This window comes from Vicia villosa, unplaced genomic scaffold (genome assembly GCF_029867415.1).
Source record: "Vicia villosa cultivar HV-30 ecotype Madison, WI unplaced genomic scaffold, Vvil1.0 ctg.001992F_1_1, whole genome shotgun sequence".
NCBI classification, from domain to species: Eukaryota; Viridiplantae; Streptophyta; class Magnoliopsida; order Fabales; family Fabaceae; genus Vicia; species Vicia villosa.
Window position 1 is genome coordinate 321,335 of NW_026705803.1, and position 19,239 is coordinate 340,573.

A 19,239-nucleotide genomic window follows, 5' to 3' on the forward strand; every position below is an offset into this window, starting at 1 on the left:
TTTTTCTATGCATTATAATGTTTTTGCCTGAAGAATGGGGAATGAATGTTTATAGTTGCTAATACTTTTTACTTCATAGTAGAATAGAAAATGAATGAGATGAAGAAGATGATTACCACATAAAGACTTTTGGTACGGTGATTGAGGTTTCGATGATCAAAGATGGAGTTATTGTAGGTTATCATTTTAATGGTCAAGTCATTATTTGAGAGATGTGAATGAGAAAAATGCATGAGCGTGATTCAAAATCACACATTTATCAGAGACAGTTAGAATCACTCTTGATTGATACGACGTGGAATGCGGCAGTGTATATCAACAATGGAGATGTACATGATAATTATGCTATATGTGAATCTTTAGAGCGGTGTCCACATGTACGTCGGTTAGTGGAGAGTTTTAGTGGGATTGAGACGGTCTTATTGGGTCTCCAACCATTCCAAAAAAGTTTTCCCCAAGCATTTGCTATCACTAATGATGTGAGAAATATCGAAGCAGAATTTTGAGACCGATCAAAGTCCAAGTTTCATTGAGAAAGTAGATCTGTTGAGAAGACGTTCCTAGGAAGAGGAGTAATTCCGTTGTTACACTTAGTAAGAGTATGTGACATCAAGAACATTCACATTTAATGTTAATCGTGTAGCCGAAAGGTTTCCTCGTGGAATACCTCCATGTTTTCTCACGCGCACAAGTGTTGTTACAGAATTGAGGCTCCATCTTAATCGTTGGATGTGGCTTTTGATCTTCTGTCGAATTATTGTCGTTGACCTTGTGGCTCTTCAGTTCCTATAAATTGCGTCTCATCTCTTGTTCTTATCAGGTTTTCATTAATTATACCCATTTAGTCTTTCTGCTAGTATTTTTTTCTAATCGGTTTTTTTCACACTTTTAAACCGTGACTGGACTGCCACGTTGACTTGTTTTTATATGGAATTGAACCTATGACCTTTAACCTATATCTTAAGTCCTTACTACTAGTCCAGTGTACATTCATGACAAATAATTTCTATAATTTTTAGTAATATTAAATAATTCTGAATTTAAAATTAAAAAAAGATAAAATTTGTATCAATAAGTCTCAAATCCAAATCCGTTCAAATTAAATGATAGAACAAATCAATTTGTATTGTTAATATTCTTAATAATAAATACTTAAGTTAATAATTCAGAACAAATATTTATTTATTTTAAATAACAAAAAAAATTATTAATTTAAAATAATATAAAAATTTAAAAATAAAATTGATAAAATATAAATCCTAGATATAATTAATCAAATAAAAAATAAATAAATTAATATTTAATTGAATTACTATTAAATTAATTAATCACTATTTATTTTAATTAACTAAATAATTTTAAAAATTAATTGATTATTTAATTTAAATTTATTAAATATTTTAATAATTAGTTAAATTATTATAAAATTAATTAATTATTATTTAATTTAAATTAGTTCCAAATAAGTAAATATTTCTTTATGTGTTATTTAATTTTAGTTACATATAATTTAATTTATTATATATATTGAGGTTTTACATTTAATAAATTTTATTTTAAACCATGTGTTTCATTCTCTGAAAATCAAAACCCTCGTTAACATGGATCCTAATCGTCGTGTACCGTTCATCAAGAAAACATTCTTTCCGATGGCTTCCGGCGCTATAACATTCCTCCTTTTGCGAAGTAGGCGCAGTGGCGCAAGATTCTGGAGAATCCTGAGTTTGCGGTTTTAAAGGTTGCCGCCAATGCCTTAGAAGCTGGGGTGGTGGATGGAGCTGAAGAACCAGAGCGGGGATGAAGATCCGCAAGAAGCCCTATCAAAAGATATTCTTTTCTTTATCACTTTTATTAGATCTAATCACACGAGTTCTATATCACTTTTAATTTGGGTAACTTTTGTTATGTGAGATATCTATGTGAATTTTGTGTAACTTGCTATTTGTGTGTTTTACAGGTCAATGATGAGCCATACTTTGTGATGTATAGACACAGAAGATATAGTGTCTATAGAGGCGGATTATAGTGTACATGAACTGTTTAAACTTTTAGATATAGTGTATATACTTATAGTCGGCAATACTTTGAACTTTTAGATATAACCAAAAAAGTATTTTCATAGATGCATTTTTGAAATCACTTTTTTTTGAGAGGGGTGTCTTCGGAGATGTATATCCGAAATATTTCAATTTTTGGTCTTCCATATTTCGGATATGCATATCCGAAAAAATTCAATAATTATTAAAAAATTAAAATCAATACAATAAATAGTATAATTAATTGTATTAATTAAAATATATTATTAAATATATATCATTATAATCAAGATATAATAATAATATTAGCCTAATAAATATTTAAATTAACACCTTATGTTTTTTTATATAAAATTAATAATAATAATAATAATAATAATAATAATAATAATAATAAAGATATTTATTTACTATTTTTTTTATGATACATAAAAAAATAATTTCATAAACTAGTTTTATAGTTAAAAAATTCATTTTATAAACAAAATTTCCTAAATAATTTTGAAATTAAAAATTATTTTACTAACTTATATAAATAAAAAATATTCTTATTATATTTCTTAAGTAAATTTTGAATTATATAAAATTAAATATATAATTTATTCACTAAATAAAATTAATACAAAACCTTGTAATTTTTTAAAATAAATGAAAAATGATTGTTTATCATAATGAATCATTAAAATAATTTTTTATATTTGTGATTTTTATTTATTATTTTGAAAAACTATGTAATTAGGAATTTATATTAAAATATAAATAATTTTATTCTTACTTGATCTCTTTTATTTTAAATTTTTATTGAATAATTATTAATGTATTTATTTTTTATATAATCATAACTGTTGTGTATTAGTTATAGTTTTAGTAATTATATAATCATTATTATTATTCATAACTTATAAATTATATCAATTTTATGATATCTTAATTAATCAATATCTCAAAAAAATTTGGGATTTTTTCGGATATGCATATCCGAAAAAACCTCTGACCATTTTTTAGGGGGTTTATTACAATTTTTCGTGTTTTCGGAGATGCATCTCCGAATTAACCAAAATCTCAATTTTTTCGGAGATGCATCTCCGAATGGTATTTTTGGGATTCCAGTAGGATTTTCACCCATGGGGGGTCTTTAAAGAAATTATCAAGGAAAATAGGGTTTTAGAGGTTATAACTCATTTGGGGGAAAAGAAGAAAAAAAGGCTAGAGGAGAAAGTAGAGAAGAGAAAGAGAGAACTCAAGAAAAGAGAAGAGAAGATGATTTGGGGAGAAACTAGAAGATAGAAGGAGATTGATTCAAGGTAAGGGGGAAAATCCCATTATCTTGTTTATATATATATATATATATATATATATATATATATATATATATATATATATATATATATATATATATATATATATATATATATATGCAATGGGTAGTGATATATGTGTGTTCTTCATCTCTCTATTTCATGATATGTTTGAATGTATTTTGTTGGAGATGATTATTTGATGTATGTTGTTCAATTGGCAAACTTCATGTATTTATGTATGCGTATGTAACGAACTAATATTACACGAGGATAACATGTGTTGCTATTGTTACCTTGTGTTAATTATTGATGTTGATTATATGATGAATGTATGATGTGCAATTGGTGAATAATTCAATGTGTTAATTATGTGATATGCTTGAATGTTAAGATTATATGGATAATTCTTAATTGCATATGTGTTGGTAATTGTATGTATACATGATGTTTGAATTTAGCGAATGTGTATGTTGTTGTTGGTGAATACTAAGAGTATGATGCATACGTGAGTGAAGGAATGTTACTTGAATCGTATTTATGTAATATGTGAATTGATGTTGAGTGATAATAATATTGTTGGCATGATATGTGATATGATATTCATGATGTGTGTTTTGTACAATTGGTGGATAATTCATTGTGTGAATTATTGTGGTATGAGGTATGTTAAAATTGTATGGATAATCTTAATTGCATACGTTTTGGTGATAATTGTACATGCATACATAGTGGCTTTGATCTTTGTGTGGAAATAGAGGCGAGACTTTATTTCCTTTGTGGATTCAGGAGCGGTAAAACTATGGGTTCACATGTTGACTTTGATCCTTGATTGGAAATAGAGGCGGTGAAACTATGGGTTCACATGTTGGCTTTGATCCTTGAATGGAAATAGAGGTGGTGAAACTATGGGTTCACATGCTGGCTTTGATCTTGTCCGGATCGGGAGCGTGGCTAGATTCTATATGAATCGGAAGCAGTGAAACTTTGGGTCCAAATTGGTACCACATGCATTTGAGTCACATTATTCACATTCGAGTCGCATTATGTGCTATGTGATTGATTGTAAATGATGTGAGTTGTCTTGGTGATATTGGAAATTGTGTTTGTGTGATAATTATGGAACTCATTCAATATATAAAGTGTGATGAATGATAATGCTATTGTATGCTATGTTCATTGTACATATTATATATATTCATTATGATTCGTATTCTCACCCTTTTGTTTGAATGATGTTCATTGTGACATCATGCAGGTTCCGAGGATTAGTGAGCTTATCCAAGGATTTAGCTGAGGAGCTTCTAAGTTTATTGTTTGATTAGTTAGCGAGTCATATGCTCTGATCATGTAACACTTGGGGGGAATTTTATTTGAACTCGTGCTTATGTTTGAATAATGTTATCCTGGTTGTATTTGACTTGATATGTTGGATATGTTGTTGAAGGCTATGTTGCCTAGATATTGTATTTCAATTAGCATAGTTGAATATGTTAATTTGAATTGCTAGATGAATATAGTATGAGATGTATTCATTGAAATTGCTTGAGTTTATTATTCCGTGTGCGATGTGCATAGTTTTGTGAAAGTAAGAAGTATCAAATTGAGTGACCAAAATGATTAGTGCATATTTGGTATTGTTGTTTTAGGTTTCATTGCGGTGAAAATAACATGTGACGCCCTTTTTATTATATGCATGTTAATACTCTGTGAATATTTATTATATTTTGGGGAATAGAAAAGGGGTGTTACACAAATCGCACTTGAGAGTCTTTGAGTTACAAATGGCGCATGACTTATCAATTTCATAATGTGTACGATGCCGCAGGTGAGGTGGTGGGGGCCGATGCCGCAGAAGGTGCGTTTTTTTTTAAAATTTTTTATTAAGTTATAAATATTTATTTCGGTTAATATATATAGTAGCGGCGGCGGCTGCTGCAGAAGATGGAGTTGAAGAACCGGAGGGGGGGCTGAAGACCTGCAAGAACCTGCACTATGAAAATGTATGATTTTCTTTACCACTTTTATTAGATGTAATCATTGTTAGACTAATACTTCAATTTGTGTAACTTGTTATGTGAGAGATAAAGTACTTGCGATAGGTTCAATCTAGTATATGTAGCATAAAATAGAAAGAACACAGAGAAAATAATGGAAATTGTTTGATTATGAGAGCAAATACTACTAGAGTTCAAATGAGATTTAGTGGAATACAAGCAGTAGTACTGAAATAGCAACTAAAAAAGAAAGAAAAGGACTAAGGCAGCTTCGAGAGGCCTTTCTCTCCTAAGAATTCAGAACCAAATCTTGCATACTTTAATCATTGCTCACTATTTATTACCAATCCTAGGATCATTGCTCACTATTCTGAATTCAGTACTAAATTGATAGGTTCAATCTAGTATATGTAGTATAAAATAGAAAGAACATAGAGAAAATAATGGAAATTGTTTAATTATGCGGCAAATCCTACTAGAGTTCAAATGAGATCTAGTGGAATACAAGCAGTAGTACTGAAATAGCAACTAAAAAAGAACGAAAAGGACTAAGGCAACTTTGAGAGGCCTTTCTTTCCTAAGAAATCAGTACTAAATCTTGCATACTGACACTCTAATCATTGCTCACTATTTATTACCAATCCTAGGATCTATTATCAACTCACAGCTTGACACCTAGCCCTGCCAAGGTGTGGTCCTAACAGATTTTGTCCTATATGCTAGCTGTCCTCTCTTTCTCTCTCTTGCGTGTCCTCTTGTAGACTTTCCCGAATCTACCATACTTCAATTTTTATAACTTGTTATGTGAGAGATAAAGTACTTGTGTATTTGACAGCTCCATGATGAGCAAAACTTTGTAATCACCAGGATTAAATCATACCATGTCTTTATGTGGAGATACTGTTATAAGAATTGAAATTAGTGAAAGTGTTAAGATTAAGTTGTTGGTAGACAACAAATCAATAGTAGATTTAGGAAATCATTTCAACTTGTAGCTATTTGAACCAAGACATTGAAAGAGCAAGATTTCATGGCCTTATGAAATTGATGAGAACAATAAAAAAAGTTAAAATGAATTAGGAGGAACATTGTGTTGTAGTTCAATTCTAGTAACAATTTGACTGTGTTGCAAGTGAGTGACTTGCAACACAAGCAAACTGTCACAATCAGACTGTTTTAAAAATTAGTTGGTTATTTGGCTTTCTATACCCTCTCAAATCATTGTAACTAATCCATGTCAATTGAATAAACTCCCTCTTATCTCTTATTCCATTCTAAGCCTCTCTAATCTCATATAAGTTCCCAACTATTTTAAGTTGTGTAACTTGTTATGTGAGATATTCATGTCAGTTTGTGTAACTTGTTATTTGTGTATTTGATAGGTCCAGGATGAGCAATACTTTGTGATTTATAGACACAGAAGAAATCAATTACTCCTGAATAATGTTTCTTCACATGGCTGATTGTTTGTTTGCTTTGATGTTTACAAAGCTTTAGTTTTTTCTCTGTGTATTTTGATACTTATAGTCTGCATGATTTTGAACCTATAGACATAGTGTACATGAACTGTTTAAATCTAAATGATGAATAGTCGATGATATGAAATGTTTATATTCTTAAATTTTTACTAACCGACCAAACAAGAGTATCCCGTTGTCTATGGTATGTGACAAACTTTTTTTATTTGACATACTCTTATTGCCCATTTAAAAGGCTAGTTTCACCAAAGTTGTTAGACTTGAATTTTAACTTTTAAACTCATAATAAGTATATTATTCGATTTATAACTTGTAGACTCGTAAATAAATATGATTTCATTCAAGTTGACTTATCTTGAAATTGTTGGAAAGAGCTAAATTTATTAGACAATTTGATTAACTATAATAGTTAAAATAGCACAACAAAATGATGTTCAATTTACACTTAGAGGTAAAACTGATAAAATGTTTTATGCACACTCTTTTGTAACTTATACTTTATAAAACTTTTTATGTAAAATTTCTGAATTTGTGACTTGCAAGACTAATAATTATAAGTTGTGAATAATTGAGTGGGCATTACTATCTATTTTCATTCAAGTGTAAGTTTCATTTTTTGTTAATACTATTAGTCATGAGAAACACATTTCATAAGTATCATGTCTACAACGCATTTCATCATGAGGAAGAGACAACTAGTGAGTATGGTCGTTCTTAGTGGAGTAACTCGGAGAGAGGAACTTAGTATGCGTACATTGACCACTTTATCAAAGTAGTGCTAGTTGTGGGTGAAAACGATGAAAGCCTTAAGTGTTAGATTTTCGAGAGAGGACTCTGATCTGACAATATATTCAGAGAGAAGTTGGGACGCAAAAAGGCATATAGCCTAAACGAGCCATTGAGAAGGCCTTAACCCTATGTAAAATACGAAGAAAACTATTAGTCGATGAAGGGGGCAAAGGGCGAACGAGAGACAAAGAATTTGGGAAACTTAGGAAGGGAACGAGTGAAGATCCCACTCAAAATTTGAATCCTACACACCACTGAACATCTCCCGTGAAAGGGTCCTTACAAAGTGTGTAAATATCGAGTTTAAGGAAACCAAAATAAGAAACCCTTATTCGGCTAGGGAATTTGCCCGAATTGGGTTACTACTCTTCAATCTCGACCTGAAACTACTCTTCAATCTCGACCTGAAAATACTCTGCATATAGATCCATATTGGAGAACATAAAAACATAGGGGTGAAAATACATTCTACAAAATACACGACATAATAACATCAAAGGACATCATGGATCACAACATACAACATTACACAATCTTTCATTGAATCATACGACGTTACACAACATTCACATGAATGCTTATGAAATGAACTTATTTTCTACTACAGTGCATGTGGTACCATCACTGAACTCATAGCTTATTTCCCTGAGTTCCAATAGTTTAGGAGGACATATGATCTACGTCCGGTTGAAAAAGTGACCTCAAGGGGGGGTGTGTGAATTGTGGCGTCTAAAAACATGATTAATTTTAACATTTCTCAATTGAGATTGTATTAATAAGTTTATAAGTGAGTAAGCGTTGCGGAAGTAAAGTACATGAAAGTAAATTACTGAAAAATAAAGAGGATAAGGATAGAAATATTGCACCAGAGAGTTATCCAGGTTTGGCGGAAGGTAGCCTAGTCTTGTCCCTAAGAGGTCTTCTTGATATTTTTCACTATAGACTTTTGAGCTTTTAAAGGTTATGCCTACAAACTTTAATACAATATGATCTTCAGATTTTGAACATGCTTATCCCCAACCTAAAGACAGCTTTTACCCCCAGCTTACTCTATCAAGACAATTAGAAATTTATGCCTGATCTCTTTAACCAAAACAAAGACTTTTCCTGCGAAGCTTAATAACTAATATTAGAGATTTATGGTTGATCTTAAGAACCAAAACTCAATATCTTAAAGGAATCTCACCCTTAAGATTATAAACGACCAACACGGCCACTTGCAAAAATATTCTCCTCACATATAGAGCTTTGCTCAACAACACTTAGGCAACTAGCAGTGAAATAGAAAACTTTAGGAAAAAAGAAAGATAAATTCCAAATAAATATGAAAACGTTGAAAAGTGGTGTGATTTCAAGTGAGACAGACCTTCCTTTATATAGTAGTTAGAATCACCTAAAAAATAAACGATCCATGGGATGCATTAACTATTTAATCGATTTGTCTAATCCATTAGATACTCCAAATATGACAGTTAATATGCCCAAAAAGGTAGGTTTTGATATAGATTCACTACATATCTTTAAGGTGCTGTATAAATGACCTGGGGCGTAATTTTGAATTGATCTAATCGATTAGACCAAAGTCTTAATCGATTAGATAAGTCACAATTTTCCCTCTAGCAATTTCCGCAGCTCCGAAGTCATCTGGCATAATTTCAAGGCATTTTTAAAAATGTTTTATCTTGTTAAAAATGTTTCTAAAAGAGTTTTAGTGTGTGTGTTGATGTTTATCTTCAACGACTCTCTTGTGCTTGAAGATCTCTCCAATGACTCTTTCTTGGTACTCTATAAAAGGAGCTAAAGATTTGGAGAAAAATACAACAATGCACCTTGACAAGAAAAGAGAAACTACTTTGTCAAAATAAAGAAGAACAAGCTAACTTAGAACTTCTTACCATTGTACATTCTTAGAAGTTCCTAAGTTCTAGAGTTTTATATGTTGTAATTTGTTTACACCTCTGATTGTATATCAAGTGTAACTATCACTCTATCATTTTCATTTATCTGTTATATAGATTCTTAGAAGTCTCTTGCCTGCGTGCTTGAGCAGTGAAATCTCTGCTTATTTGTTTGACCATTTGTGAAGTCCCTTACTTATGTATTTGGGCATTGGAAGTCTATCTCTTGTTGCTTGATAATTTGTAAAGTCTTTTGTTTGTACGCTTGAGCAATCAGAAGTCTCTTGCTTGTGTGCTTGAGCATTGAAGTTCCTTACTCATGTGTTTGGGAATTGGAAGTATCTTGCTTTTGTGCTTGAGCAAATTGTAATAAGATTCGGTTATAGTGAAAATGTCTTGGAAGTGCAAGGGGACTGGACTTCTACTGAGTTGTAGGGGGAACCAGGATAAATTGCTTGTGTGTTGTCTGATTCTATTATTTACTTATGCTCAAGATTATTCCGCTTCTATCCATCAGACTCTGGATCATATTCTAATATTATAATCAGAATTTGATATCAGATCGTAAGAAGAGAAAAAGTAGAAAAAGTCAACAAAATTTAATCCCCTTCTTATTTTTTTGGCTTAATTGTAACTTTGGTCCCCCTATTTTGTCTTTTTCTCAATTTTAGTCCCCCCATTTTTAAAATCATGATTTTGGTCCCCCTTTTGAGTTTTCTATTGAAAAAGTGATAGGAATATGGACTAATTTTGCAGAAAAAAGCAAAATAGGAGGACGAAAATTGCACAGAAAACTTAAAAACGGACTAAAATAGTGATTTTTAAAATAGAGGGATCAAAATCAAGAAAAAGACAAAATAGGGGGACTAAAGTTGCAATTAAGCCTATTTTTTTTCTCACCTACACACTCTAGATGCTCAAACCATATGTGTGGTGATAGAGGTATGTTCTCAAGCTTTGATACCACTTTCACTCATACCGTTGTGCTTGGGAATAATCACAAATTGTTTGTAAATAGGAAATGAGTGGTGAAAACTATGCTTATGATAATAAGCTAAATAAGCTAGAGATTATGAGTGATGTGTATTATGTTCATGAGGTAAGAAATAATTTTCTAAGTGTTCAGAAACTTCAGGAAAAAGGATTAAATGTGTTATTTAAGGGAGGATTAAATAAAACACATAGCATACAATTATTGTTTTCTAAAATTTGTATTCTTTATGATTTAGTCTATTGATCTGATAATAACACACAAAGACACTTGTTTGTGAAAGCTCTGAGCCTTTTCAAGTCACCTTGTTACGTAATGTGTATATTATTTGTTTAAAACCTTTAAGTATGAATCATTTCTTTTGACTTGCCTAATATGTAACACATTTGACTTGAAAGATTAAATCTTTCCACCCTATTTGGAGACAATGTAGTTACTCTAATTATGTTCATACGGAAGAATGAGGTCTTCAATGTATGAAAATTCCACTTTCTAAGCTTCAACATTGCCTTATCGTCAACCATTTTCTCCAACTGTTGTAACCTTTCTAAAATTCTCATTCTTTTCCTTTAAACAAGTCAAAAACGTGTTAGATCAGCAGCCATCGTGACCACAATGAAAAGCATCGCAACCACGTTTCATCACGACCATAAAGGATATCATCATGACCACGGTGATTCCATGAGAAAATGCATGTTTTTGTTAGTTTTCATTTGCAAAAAAAAATCACCTTAGTTTGAGTTACGAAACTCTAAATGTGATTGAATTATCGGACAACCGTCAAGAAGCAATTTGTGCTAAAAATTGCCTTTATTTTCTCACAGTTCTACATTTTTTTCTCCATATTTTGCTTATTTCTTTCACGTAATTTTCTTCTTATTTCTTCATAAAACCCAAACATAAACTACTAAAAATCATCAAAATCATATGCAAATAGTTATAAAAAAAATACATGATGATAGAGTGTCATGTGCATGCCCTTTATCCTTTCTATTTTATTGTAAATCATAAGCCAAAATCCAAATAAAACACTCGACTCTTTTGACACACTAACAAACATCTTCCATCCAATCCTCATCAATTTTTACTCAAAGAACTGTACATCTCTCTAACCGAAAATTCACCATCGCATGTTCCAACATAGGAAGACATGTTTCTATTTTTTACAATAGATCGAGAGACATCTAGCTCTGCAGCGTCTGCCACTTCTAGTCACCATTGTCATCAATCAGATCACACAGTTTCACCCCATCAGAGTTCATCAAGAATTTATAGATCATAATCTATTATGAATAACCCAAATTCCACCCAACTATCTTTTGATGCGTCTATATCTCTCCCATCTCCCACAGTCCAGCTACCAGCTGCAAATAAATTATGTAACATCTTCACAATCTCTTTCCATAAACTAGTATATGTGTCCGTATATTTAGTGCAATTATATGTACTTCTCAAAACCTTGCCCCACAACTCTCCTGGTTTGCAATAAATCTTCCAACCAAATTTCATAACACACGTCATTTTTTTAGATTGGTTATTGTTTCCTTGTGTTATCACATTTTAATTTCAAAATCTTCATTCTTGATATTTAAAAATGTAGATATTTTGAAATTAAATTCATAAAAATTGTAATTTTAACTCTCTGTTATTGTTTCCAGCAAACTGTTAAAATTAATGTGTTGTAACCACCACTGACTTTAGTAAGAATTATGAGAGAATTGCAACCATCAAATTCTAATTATTGTCTTTATTTAGAGTTATGTTAGAGTTGTAACATTAAGATTGAGAGAACCAACAGTCTCCATCTTAATTATCATCTTATTGTATTCTATGCCAGTTTTGATTCAAGCCTATATAAAGGCTTTGTAATGCTAAGAAAAATATATTGCAGTTGGTGGTGAATTCAATAAAATCAGCAGTTTTAAATCATATCTTCCACCAGTGGAAGTATAGTGAGAAAAGTGTCTAAATCCAGTTTTCTTCTGCAGAATACTGCAACACCATAATTTATCACATACCACCTCTAGAATACCACCAACAGAGTGGTATCAGAGCTGCAGATCCTTGCAGCTGCAGCAAAAACAACAAAAGTTATGACTTCCACAAACAACCCTTCTGCAACTTACAACAATGTCAAAGTTCCTCTATTTGAAGGAGAGAACTATGATTTTTGGGCTGTTAAAATGGAGACTCTATTCACATCTTTGGATGTTCTAGAGTATGTCAAAACCGGATATGAAGAACCGGCACCAACGGAGGCTGAAAAATCAAAAGAAAAAGCTGAAGAATCAAGCCAACGACTTGAAGAGTTGAAGAAGAAGAAGATCACAGATGCTGGAGTTCTCAGGATGATTCAAAAAGGAGTCTCTCTATCCATCTTCCCAAGGATTATGAGAGCTAAAACATCGAAAGAAGCCTGGAGTATCCTACAACAAGAGTTCGAAGGAGACTTAAAGGTGAGAACGGTGAAGCTTCAATCTCTTAAGAGAGATTATGAAAATGAAAGGATGAAGGAGAACGAGAGCCTGAATGAGTACTTCAACATACTCTCCGAGTTGGTGAATCATACGAAGTCGCATGGTGATACGATAGAAGATCGCAGAATTGTTGACAAAATTCTGATTAGTTTGACAACAAGATTTGACCCAATGGTGGGTGTGATAGAAGAAACCAAGGATCTATCAACCTTGACTGTTCAAGGTTGATGGGGTCTTTGAGATCCTGCGAGCAAAGGATGTTACGACATTCTGAAAAATCAATTGAGAGTGCCTTTCAATCTAAACTCAACATTCAGCCCAACAATGATGAAAATAAGCCCCAAATACAAACTAGAGGTGAGTCTTCTAGAGGTGGCAGGTTTAGAAGAGGCAAAGGTCGAAACTCACGTGGCAGATCTGGAAGAGGCGCAAATGGCGGAAGATGGAATGAAGCATCAAACAAATGGTGCAAAATTTGTAACAGCGACACTCATGACGAGAAGGACTGTTGGAACAAAGGCAAACCGCAATGTCACAATTGCAAGAGATTCGGGCACCTTCAAAAGGATTGTCGTCTTGCAAATCAGCAACATGCTTCGTACACAGAAGGGGAATTTGATGAAGGAAATTTGTTTTTTGCTTGTCAAAAAGCATTGCATGAAGAAGGTAAAAATGTTTGGTATTTGGACAGCGGCTGTAGCAACCATATGACTGGACAGAAGGAATCATTTATAAACATTGATTCTTCATTTGGCTCAAAAGTTAAATTGGGCAATGGAGAACATGTCGAAGTGAAAGGGAAAGGAAGCATTGGAGTAACCACGAAGCAAGGAAGCAAAGTCATACATGACACGCTTTATGTGCCAGAATTAGACGAAAATTTGCTTAGCATTGGACAACTTCTGGAGCACGACTATTCTCTAAACTTTGAGAATAGAGAGTGCAAAATTTTTGACTCAAAAAGAAGAAGTGTTGTCGTTGTGAAGATGACTAGCAACAGGAGCTTTCCACTATCTTTCAACTATGAGAAAAATGTAAGCATGATGGCCAGAGAAGAGAATGACTCATGTTTATGGCACAGGAGACTTGGGCATTTGAATTACGAAAGTCTCAAGTTACTCTATCAAAAGAAGATGGTGTATGGGCTGCCAAGAATCGAAGAAAAATCTGTTGTGTGTGAAGGATGTGTCCTTGGCAAACACCACCGACATCCATTTCAGAAGGAAGGTGCATGGAGAGCCAAACAAGTGTTGGAACTTGTACACACAAATGTGTGTGACCCTATGAATACTTTGTCTCATGGCAAAAACAGGTACTTTATCTTGTGTATTTGATGAACAGGTGTCCAACAAAGGCCGTGTGGAAAAAGACTCCATTTGAAGCCTGGAGTGGAAGAACACTGTCGGTGAACCATCTTAAATTTTTTGGATGTGTTTGCTATGCTCAAATTCCAAAACAAAAGAGGACAAAGCTGGAAGAAACAAGTGAAAGATGTGTCTTTATTGGCTATAGTTCCATGTCAAAGGGCTATAGACTTTACAACTTGAAGACAAACAAGGTGATCATTAGTCGGGATGTTGTATTTGATGAGAATGCTTCTTGGAATTGGGAAGAAGACAAAATGAAGGAGAAAACAGTCCCTACAATCATATTACAACCATAAAATTCAGCAGCTGAGAATGAGCAAGCATCCTCATCCTCTCCAAGTTCACCAAGTTCAAGTTCATCATCTTCCAGCTCAACTCCAATAAAATTGAAGGATTTGAGTGATATTTATGCAAGATGCAACTATTGTGTTGTGGAACCTGAAAATTTTGATGAAGCAATCAAAGAAGATGTTTGGAGGAATGCGATGCAAGAAGAGATAAATGCCATTGAGAAAAACAAAACATGGCAGCTAGTTGAAAAGCCAAATGACAAAGAAGCTATTGGAGTAAAGTGGGTGTACAAATTAAAGCATAATCTAGATGGAACAATTCAAAGAGCCAATGCTAGATTGGTAGTAAAAGGATGCACAACAGCTTGGAATTGACTATAGTGAAACTTTTGCCCCAGTTGCAAGATTGGATACTGTACGAACAGTTATTGCATTAGCAGCTCAGAAAGGGTGGAACCTGTACCAACTTGATGTGAAGTCAGCTTTCCTAAATGGAGAATTAAAAGAAGAGGTATATGTGCAGCAACCTCAAGGCTTTGTGACTAAAGGCTAAGAAGAAAAAGTTTACAATTTGAAGAAAGCTCTCTATGGGTTGAAACAAGCCCCTAGAGCATGGTATAGTGAAATTGATAGCTACTTCATTCAACAAGGATTTCAAAGAAGTCAGAGTGAACATACCTTGTATGTGAAGCATCAAGGTAAAGATGATATCCTTCTTGTTGCCCTTTATGTTGATGATTTGGTGTATACGGGTAACAATAAGAAAATGGTTGAAAATTTTAAAATAGAAATGATGAAAAAATATGAGATGAGTGATATTGGCTTGCTGCATCATTTTCTTGGTATTGAGGTTTACCAAGATGAATATGGAGTTTTTATTTGTCAAAAGAGATATGCTGAAAATATTTTGAAAAAGTTTGGCATGAATGGCTGCAAACCTGTTGATATTCCTTTAGTGGTGAATGAAAAATTAAAAAAGGAAGATGGTGGAAGATTAGTAGATGCAAGCATGTATAGAAGTTTGGTTGGAAGCTTGTTTTATCTAACAGCTACACGACCCGACTTAATGTTCGCTGCTAGTTTACTCTCAAGGTTCATGAGTAAGTCATTTACATCTTGGAGCAGCAAAATGAGTTCTAAGGTATGTCATGGGAACCATGGAGCATGGAATCAGGTTTGAAAAAAATTCTAAACTCGAAATTAAAGGCTACTGTGACAGTGATTGGGCTGGAAGTGTTGATGACATGAAAAGCACTTCTGGTTATGTGTTCAGCCTAGGTTCAGGAGTAATTTCTTGGTGTTCGAAGAAACAAGACACTATAGCGCAATCTTCAGCTGAAGCAGAATATTTGGCAGCTGGTTTGGCTACACAACAATCATTGTGGTTGAGAAGAATACTTGAAGATATCGGAGAAAAGCAAGAAGAAAGTCTGCTGCTTCACTGTGACAATAAATCAGCAATAGCCATGGCGAAGAATCCTGTTTTCCACAGTCGAACAAGACATATTAATATAAAGCACCACTTCATTCAAAGTGTGATCGAAGATGGCGATGTGCAGTTAGTTTTCTGCAGTTCACAAGAGCAGCTTGCAGACATTTTACTAAAGCACTACCAAGAGGAAGATTTCAACAATTTAGAGAAGCAATGGGAGTTAAAGAGCAACACATTAAGGGGGAGTGTTAAAATTAATGTGTTGTAACCACCACTGGCTTTAGTAAGAATTATGAGAGAATTGCAACCATCAAATTCTAATTATTGTCTTTATTTAGAGTTATGTTAGAGTTTTAACATTAAGATTGAGAGAACCAAGAGTCCTCGTCTTAATTATCATCTTATTGTATTCTATGTCAGTTTTGATTCAAGCCTATATAAAAGCTTTGTAATGCTAAGAAAAATATATTGCAGTTGGTGGTGAATTCAATAAAATCAGCAGTTTTAAAGCATATCTTCCACCAGTGAAAATATAGTGAGAAAAGTGTCTAAATCCAGTTTTCCTCTGCAGAATACTGCAACACCATAATTTATCACATACCACCTCTAGAATACCACCAACACAAACATTACTTCCAGTTATTGTTTGAAATTAATAGAAAATATAATTGCCAGGGTCACATAAAACAAATTCAAGTAGCATATCTGTACATGATACAACGACATCAACTAAATTTTAACTCCAACAGTATATTATGCATTACAATTAACACATGACAAGGCCATTTAAAACAATGTTCGAGTCCCAGCAAGATTCTTAATAAATTATGAATCAACAAATACCTTCTGATCAATGACTTTTGTCACGAACTGCTGCAACATCCAGGCCAACATTAACATGAGAAATGCAAAACGATTTCCCATCTGAAACTGCTAGATCAGCCTTTTCAGCCTTTAGCCTCTCGTGTATTTGAAATATGGGTACCTAAATTGTCAAGTAAAAATCAAACTCAAGCAGAAACAAACAAACAAAGTTTTAAATAAAACATTAGCCAAGTGTGATATTCACCGCCACACAATTCAGATGAAATATATAACCATTTTTCACTCTCAATTTTTCAGGAAGAACAATAGATCCATTCTGATCTACATGATTGCCAAGTACTTCCTGCATTTCATCATATGAAATCACAACTATCAGCATGCAGATCAGTGAAAGGAATTAGTAGCGCTTAATTCAATAGTATTTTCAACATACCCTAAGAGCAAAATTTAACATGTGTGTGCATGTATGGTTAGGGGCTATAAGTGAACGTCTTCCGTAATCAACCTGCAAAAGCAATTAATAAACAACCAAAACAAAGCATCAAAAGTTATTAAGGATAAGTAGCTAACTAGGGAAACAAGTACTTTAAATTGTTTTGCCTTAAATTTGCTACATTAAACAATCTTAGATTTCAGATCATTTTGAAAAGCTAAACTAAGTTGGTTTGAAAACAAACTGTCAACAGATGCTTTTTATAAGATCAAACATACAATAAACAAATTTTCAAAGATAAATTCTTTCTTTAAGCAAACAAGCCCTGAAACATATGATCTTTTAGTTTTAAAGACTAGATTGATTTTACGGGACAAAAGTGGGTTTTATGAAGGCCTGTTGATTTATGACTGAAAACATATATAACAAAGTTTCTGATGAAAGTATAAATTTAAAAAACCAAATATAAACATTCTGGCAACTTGATTGTGTTTACCGGACAAAAGTGGGTTCTATATTTTAAATAAATGATTACTAAGTACTAACCATAGCTTTGAATTACATTAATATAAATAAATTTAACATGCAACAGAACATATATATAGATATATGAAGTATTAACAATGCTGAATACCTGACCACCTTGCTCAGCATAGAAGCTTGTAGATTCAAGAATCACAGTAACATCATTAACATTTAACAGTATATATTACTTTTACCACACTTTCATGGTCCTAAGACGATAAATGGTAAAAAATAGAAATCAATGGAAAGTCCGTCGCCAGTTGCCAGAGTTGATGTTACTCCAAAGGTTGAGCAAGAATCATCTGGTTCCGAACCACTTCATTATGGCGGAATGAAGAGATTGACTCTGTGGAAACCACCACTCCATGCCATTCATGAAGATGAGGATATCGATCCTTCTGGCTTTGATGCTGATACTGACGAAGCTGATGATGAATTACTCAAATCCAAGGACGACTCTGGTAGTAGCAGTGACGATGACGGCGGTGACGGTGATGGTGATGGCACTGACAACGACGGTGATGATGATGCTGACAACTCTGGAGACGACAGCGTGGATAAATTTTCAATGGATGAAAAATTTGACTGTTCTGAATCGAAACTCGATGCAGCAGGATCGGTACATGTTACATGAATATAAGGTAGAGAGGTAAATGAGAGATTTCTTTCTCTTACTGATTATACTTAAATGTATATAATAATGAAATCAAACTTCAGGATAGCAATATGCAGAGGATCATGGTTGGTCAAAGGTTGTTAATTTAGATAACTGTAGTGTATAGCTTATGTTTTGGGTTGTTGATCTACGGCGTTTTCGTTAGATCAACAATCGATAAGGCTTATACATATTTAGTTCATGTGGGTTGTTAGATGCAGAATTGCATGAATATCCGCTGAAACTTGAAACTGCGTATCAATGAGTTTAGCCCCCAAGGGTAAAGTCTGTGTAACTTGAGATTTAAGGTAGTTTTTACCTTTGACCGTGAAGTACTACCTCCGGTCCTATTTATAAGAAAAGATTCTCTTTTTAGATACATTGAATAAATAATGTATCTAGACAGTATGTGGTCCAGATACATTATTTATTCAATGTATCTTAAAAGAGAATCTTTTCTTATAAATGGGACAAGATTGGTGTCGTGTTTCTAGACTATTGCTAATTTGCACGGCACACAAGTTATTTTAAGAATGTATGTTTCTGAAATGATGTTGAGGTGTGTGGAAAGGAGTCTCTTCAACATAAAATTGATTGGTTTTCTAGTTACACTCTTAAAATATCCACTTAACCCCAAATACATGAATTTGATTTTAAACTTGTGTGAATTTGGTTCATGTATAAAATGTTAGCTTTTTGTGGTATAGGTGATATTTTAGGTATGTAACTTTAAAATGTTCACAAGTTT